This window comes from Bison bison, unplaced genomic scaffold, assembly GCF_000754665.1.
Source record: "Bison bison bison isolate TAMUID 2011002044 unplaced genomic scaffold, Bison_UMD1.0 scf7180017864141, whole genome shotgun sequence".
NCBI lineage: Eukaryota > Metazoa > Chordata > Mammalia > Artiodactyla > Bovidae > Bison > Bison bison.
Window position 1 is genome coordinate 3664931 of NW_011494713.1, and position 7723 is coordinate 3672653.

Consider the following 7723-nt stretch of genomic DNA (forward strand, 5'->3'; position numbering starts at 1 on the left):
ATATTTGTCTGGAGAACAGATAAATATGTAAGAAAAGGCTCAGCAGCCAGGGGTGAGGGCCCATCTGTCCAGATAGAATCTCACCTCCCAACCAGCCTCCTCCGTCACCCACTCAGTCTAACCCAGTTCCAGCCCCAACTGGGTCCATATGGCAATACTGGGGCCCTGCTTCTCAGGGATACTAACAGGCAGACCTAGGAGTGGAGGTCAGAGTGGGAGAGGGAAGAAAATGGAGCAGCCACAGAGCTGGGAAGATTCAGCTTGAGGGCACCCACCACCACTTCATAGCCACATGGGCTCCAGGGACTGAGACCAGTGGAGTCGCAGGGAAGGAGTCTCAGCTCTGGGAGATGAAAGCCCTTGACTCGTGGAACATCCCACAAGGCTTCTCTGGGAGGAATGACCTCCTCGTGCTCAGGAAGTCCCCTGGGGAGGCTGGCTGGTCTCCCGACTTTGGCCCCTAAGGGCTTGTCTGGCAGGAAGCTGCAAGTCTGTGCTCTTGGGGTTGGGAATGACAGCTAGTACACCACACTGAGCATCCTCGTCTAGGAACAGAGGCCACCACCATACCATATTCCTCATCTGGTCACACCTGGGCAGACCTGGGCAGATAGGGGAGGGAAGCAGAGGTGAAGGGGTTGTGCCAGCCCTCCTCACTGGACTGACAGCACAGAAGCTTCTTTCTCACCTCTGCTCCTAAGAGTGGGCGTTCAAAACCTGAAAAAACCTCGGAGACACAGGAGTGGGTGGGAAAGGAATAGTCTGCAAGAACAACTGGTATAGCCAGGAAACTTGGCTCTGCTACCTGTGGGAAACTACCCATCCATTCATGCATCCATGCAGCCATCCATCTAGCTGTCTCTGCACCCATTAGAACTCCACCCATCCACCCACTCATTCCCCGCCAACTCATCCATCCATTAACCCATCCATTAAGTCAGCCAACCATGAAGCCCCAGAGATCCCTTTGGACCTGGGTCCTGCACCACAGCAGACAGAGGACAAACACAGGTGGGAGCCAGGCACATCCCCACACGTCCTCAGTTCCCAGTGAAGCAAAGCGGAGTTCAGTCTGCCACTGGGGCAGATACAAACTCTCCTTCTGGAGGCTTGAGAAAATAAACAGATGGAGTAGAGAAGGTGAGGGTAGGAGTCCTGAGGAGGTATTACCAGGACAGAGCGCCCCCAAACACACCACCTCCCTCATACTGCCACTGTCAGGGGAGGGGACACAGAAACAGGTCACAACTCCCCAGTCCTGTTTCTATCCCTCACTGTGCAAATCCAGGCAAGTCCTTTCCTGCACTGCCCCCTCCAAGGCCTTCCTCCCCACATCTGTCATGTGTGGGCAGCAGGAGAGGGTGCTGAATTTTTAAGAGTCACTCCAGAAAAGACTTAATTCCTGACTATTTGAGTCTTAGGCTAACCCACCCTCCCAACACTCACACAGGCTCCCCCAAAGTCATGCACATTCAGAAAGGTCCCCATTTCCCTGGGGACCCAGGGACCACCCTCTAGGAATGAAGCTGAGGTTCAGGAAGAGAGAAACCAATCCAGGAGCTGGTGAAGTGGCTTAAACAGCCCCCTGCTGGACCCTGGAGACCTGGAGGGAGAAGAATTTCCAGGAAGCCCAAGCCCTCCCAGCTCTCCTCCAGCCAGTGCCCTCCCTCCTGGCTTTCTCCCTCCCTCTTTTCCCCACTCCTAGCTACCAAGCCTCCTGGGCACTGGGGCTTCTTCCCTTATCTCCCTGCCAGACACAGGAGGGCTTAGCCCAGCAGTCTGTGACTTGTCCAGATCCACTTCAAAATTCTCAGCATCTGATTTCAATACCTGTCTTGTTTCGCTATGATTCACTGACAAATGCTGAGACTTTATTTCTCCCAAAGTTCTGAAGGGCCAGCTGCCGACCTACCTGCATGACAGCGAAGAAGCTGCCAGGTCTCTGTCTGAGGGATGGGGTGGACTTCTAGCTCCCTTACCAGGATATGGGAGCCTGCTGCCTGCTTCTAAGTGGATACCTTCCTCTCTTAGGCACACGATACTTGCTATGGGTTTAAGGTCGGCAACTGAGTGGCAGCTCCCTACCTGAAGGCCTGTGGTCCCAGCAGCTTACATCTCCCTAAAGGGACATGACATCCTTGCTCAAGGAGCTCCCAGCCTTTTTATCCACCTCCGTGGTGAATATGGAGGTGAACGGTATGGGAAAGAATCTGATGCTGGGAAAGACTGAGGGCAGGAGGAGAAGAGGGCAACAGAGGATGAGATGGTTGGATGGCATCAACTCAAAGGCCATGAGTTTGGGCAAACTCTAGGAGACAGTGAAGGACAAGGGAGCCTGGTGTGCTGCAGTCCATGGGCTCGCCAAGAGTCAGACACAACTGAGCGACCGAACAACACAAACAAATGGTGAATATGGTGGACAAAAAGCTTCCTGTCCACAGGGGAATTCCCTGGCAGTCCAGGGCTTAGGACTTGGCTCTTTCACTGCTGGAACCCCAGTTCAATCCCTGATCGGAGAACTCAGACCACACAAGCTGAGAACAGCCAAAAAAGAAAAACCTCCATGAAACAGTTGCCAGTGAAGAGGACTGGGCCTGTCCATCTCCATTGCCAACATTGTCCTGCCCAGAGCCTGGCACAGAACAAGGCCTAGCGCACAAATGATTATCAAACAATGGAATTAAACTTGACCCTTTCCCACGATTACCCCACCACCACTCACACCTGGAGCACATCCAGTTCTCCAGACAGCAGGGCTGTCTCTGTTACATGGCTAAGTGTTTGCTCAGAGCCAGCTCCATACGGTTTTGATCAGATTTTCAACATCTCGTGTTCAATTTCTCGGCAAGCCCCTACCACATAACCCCTTCTCTGGCATCCGGGAAACTCAGAAACAGACAGAAAACCTTGGAAATAAGAACTTCATTGGAGAGCAAGACTCCCAAGTGGGGAGTTTCCTCCAAGAGCCTCTCTGCTGTAATAAACAGGCACTTTTCTGGTCAGAGAACTTTCTTGATGGTCCCTGAGACTTTCTTTGTCCATGTGGGAGGACTTGGCTTGGTAGTACTAGCTAAACCACCCCCAGTGCTTACTAAGTACTGGACACTGCTCTTCAAGTGCTGGTATCATTCTTAAGTTGTAGCTGAGGGAACTGAGTTGCAGAGGTTAAGTAACTTATCCACGCTGCACAGCCAGTAAAGTAGCAGAGCTGGGGGATCCCAGCTGGGCAGTTCAGCTCCAGAATCTGTACTCTTAGCTACCACACATAACACCTCGCTGAGGTGACCCACCTCCTAAGTAAAAAATGGGCAATAATACAGCAGGGGCAGGTCTGAGGAAGGGGCCCTCAGAGAACACGAGAGCCACGGCTTTGAGGGCTGGCTTTGGGCCAGACTCCATGCTGAGTCCTTTATGTACATTAACACTGCATCTTCAAACAACCCTATGAGGTGAGATCACTCATCCCGTTCTATATATGAGGAGACTGAGGCACAGAGAGATAGAATGAGCTCTCGAGTCCACTCGACTAGTGAGTAGTAAAGCTGAGACTGCAGTCCAAGTCTGCCTGGCGGGTAGCACTTGAGCTGAGGGCTGGCAGCTGGGATGGCCAGATTGGGTGGAAAGGCTTGGTTTCCTAAGAAAAGCTGGGAAAACATAAAAGAAGTAGCTGGTCCTGTGGCTAAGACTCCATGACTCCAATGCAGGGGGCCCAAGTTTGATCCCTGGTCAGGGAACTAGATTCCACATGCCGCAACTGAGTTTGCAGGTCACAACTAAAGATCCTGGGTGCTGCAACTAAGACTTGGCACAGCCAAATAAATAAATATTTTATTTTAAAAAGGACAGAAGAAGCTGGAGACCTTGGGCAAGATCCCAGTGCTAGAGCTCAGACACAGACATGCCCCTTGGAGGCCTCCTGGGCTGACCTCTCCAGCAGAAGGGGAGCCTCCCTCCCCTGAGCATCCAGGAGAAAGTGGGCACAGGTTCTCCAGGTCTGCTCAGGCCTCAGTTTTCCCAAGAGTGGAGAGTGGAGAAGGGGCTTAGGCTACAACTGTGCCTATCTTCTTACCTCCATTCCCAGGGGAGTAGCAGAGGCCAGGACCTGGTAACATTGAAATGAAAGGGGGAATGGAGGGCAGGGCTGGGACCCAGAGGGCAGGGATAGGAGCCTGTCTAGGGGTTTGGTGGGCAGGACTTCTGGAAGGAGTAGGCCTCTTGGGGGCCTCTGATCCAGTCTGGCTGGAACCCCTGCAGGGCAGAGCATCTAGGGGCTGCAAGGGTGGGATCAGACTCCTGAAGGAGCCACTCTGACAGCTACTTCCATCTCCTGAAGGGCCAGGCATGGGCAGGATGGGGAGGAGGACAAGGGTGAGGGTAGAGTCTGAGGATCAGAGTGGATGGGGAAGTCAGACCTCCCACCCTACTTCCATCCCTAGAACCGTTGAATCTTCCATGGCTCAAAGGGGAAGCAGGAGATATGGGCTGCCCTGCAAAGTAGTCCAGTCAAAGTAGGATGGCTATAACCCTAGAAGCTTCAACACTGCCCTGCCAGATAACAGGACCCACCCCACCCCACGTCCCCACAGTTCTGGATCTCAGAATCACACTCACTGGAAATCTGGACCCATCACCATCAAAACCTCTATCACCTTGCCAACCTCATACCTGTCAGACCATGATTTCAAGGATCCTCCCCCAAGAGGAAGGCACCCCTTCCTACCTGTAGGGGCCCAATACTGTAAAGCCCTTCATCAATTAAGGAATCCTGGCAGGACATCCCATACATATTGGTGTCCCCATTGCTGACAAGATCTCCATTCATGTCAAGGTCCCCTCATTACTATCAGGACACCATTCCTCTTGGGAAATACTATGCCTGTCAGAAATACCCCAGCCTGTCAGGCAGGACGGCAGCAATGTACTGCTACAAGGACACCATTTTTCCATGTAGCCCATGTAAATGGCACCTCCTGGCATGGCAGCCCTAAGGGGATCAATGAGTCCCCTTAGGGTCAGAGTATCTGATAATGCAGGGTCCTCAGTGATTTAAAGGCTGCCATGACATAGAGCCCCAGCCCTGGTGAACCCTTGTGTCTAAAGTGATGCCACATCACTGTCTGGAACTCAGAATATTTATTCATACCAGGCACTGCTCTAGGTGCTAGTGGTACAACAGCCAGCAAGACATACTATCTTGGGCTTCAGGGAGCCTAATGTAATCTTTTGGGGATTCTACAATGAAAGATAAGCTCTATTGATAACTGAGACTAATATAATAGGAAATCCCTTAAACATACAAAGGGGTTAATATTGTGTGCAGTGGGAAAAAAAAGATAAATATCTCGATAGGTCATCCTATGGCTTTCCAACAACAACATGCATCCTTCTTCCCAAACCCTAGACTTAACATTTTAAGGCTATCATCTAATGTAAGATCACTTTTGTCTATACAACCAAAAAGATTCACTGATTCCCAAAGATAGACTCTTCAGAGCCTTGGCAATTGCCACATCTGTCTTAGCTTGGGCTGCCATAATAAAATACCATGGATTGAATGGCTTAAATAACATTTATTCTCTCACTATTTTGGAGGTTAGACATTCAATATCAAGGTGCCAGCATGGTAGGTTTCTCTTGGGAGCTCTCTTCCTGGTGTGCAATGCCCACCTTCTTACTATGTCATCACAGGGCAGAGATCTCTCTCTTTCCTCCTCTTCTTTGAAGACCACAGTCCTATAAGACTAGAGCCCTACCCTTATGATTCCATTTAACCTAAATTACTCCTTAAAAGACCCTCTCTCTAGACATCATCACATTGAGGCTTAGGGTTTCAACATATGAATTCTTGGGGTCACAGGACATAATTCATCCTACAGCAAAAGCCAAATCTAAATCCAAGAACTCAGAATGACATCCACCCCTCCTCTAGTCTTGTTGTAATCTCATCTCCCTATTCTACAACACGTGGTGATCACCAGCAGCACACCTGATTGGCCGGGATAGGCTGGGTGATGCTGCAATAACAAAAGACATCTAAATCTGAGTGACTGAACACAACAAAATTCTATTCCACCTACATACAAGGCCTGTGGTGGGTCTAGACGATCTCTAGCACAGCTGTGCTCCATATGGTGGCTTGGCTTAACATTCCAGGCTGCTTCAATCCTTTGGCAGGTTCTTTCAGATCAACACATGTTTCCATGATGACTCCAGCCAGGCAAGACAGCAAGGGGAACCCTTCTTCAAATGCTCCTATCCACAAATGACACACACCATTTCTGCACACATTTCACCAGCTAAAGTGGGTCATACACCCATGCCCAACTTCAAGGGAGCAATTGCCAGGAGGGGAAGCAAACCAGAATCTTGGTGAGTGGTAGTAATATCACCACAAAAACCTGTATTCATGAATGGAATAGAACTTCCCTGGTGGTTCAGTGGTTAAGAGTCAACCTACTGGGAGGGAGGTTCAAGATGGGGAACATGTGTACACCCATGGAGGATTCATGTTGATATATGGCAAAACCAATACAATATTGTAAAATAATTAGCCTCCAATTAAAATAACTAAATTTATATTAAAAAAAAAAAAGAGTCAACCTACCATCTAGAAGGGTGGGATGGGGAGGGAGATGGAAAGGAGGTTGAGGAGGGAGGGGACATGAGTGTACCTATGGCTGATTCTTGTTGATGTATGCCAGGAAACCACAAGATTCTGCAAAGCAAATATCCTTCAATTAAAAAAATAAAGTGGCAAAAATAAAAATAAAAGAATCTACCTGCCAATGAAGGGTACACCAGTTCAGTCCCTGCTCCAGGAAGATTCCCCATGCCATGGGGCAACTAAGCCCATACACCACAACTACTGAGCCCATGGTCCCTAGGGCCGGTGCGCCACAACAAGAAAAGCCACCCCCATGAGAAACCCACGCACGTCAACCACAGAGAAGCCCCCACTTGCCGCAACTAGAGAAAGTCTACACACAGCAACAAAGACCCAGCACGGCAAAAAAATAGAGCAAATAAATAAGGAAACAGATAAATACATTAAATAAACCTCTCATTTTAAAAAAAGAATGGAATAAAGGGGGATGAAAGAAAATAGGAGTCAATGGAGAAGCTCTATACAGTCAACAAAAACAAGACCAGGAGCTGACTGTGGCTCAGACCATGAACTCCTTATTACCAAATCCAGACTTAAATTGAAGAAAGTAGGGACAACCACTAGACCATTCAGGTATGACCTAAATCAAATCCTTTATGATTATACAGTGGAAGTGAGAAATAGATTTAAGGGCCTAGATCTGATAGATAGAGTGCCTGATGAACTATGGAATGAGGTTCGTGACATTGTACAGGAGACAGGGATCAAGACCATCCCCATGGAAAAGAAATGCAAAAAAGCAAAATGGCTGTCTGGGGAGGCCTTACAAATAGCTGTGAAAAGAAGAGAAGCGAAAAGCAAAGGAGAAAAGGAAAGATATAAGCATCTGAATGCAGAATTCCAAAGAATAGCAAGAAGAGATAAGAAAGCCTTCCTCAGCAATCAATGCAAAGAAATAGAGGAAAATAACAGAATGGGAAAGACTAGAGATCTCTTCTGGAGAAGGAAATGGCAACCCACTCCAGTGTTCTTGCCTGGAGAATCCCAGGGATGGGGGAGCCTGGTGGGCTGCAGTCCATGGGGTCACACAGAGTCGGACACAACTGAAGCGACTTAGCA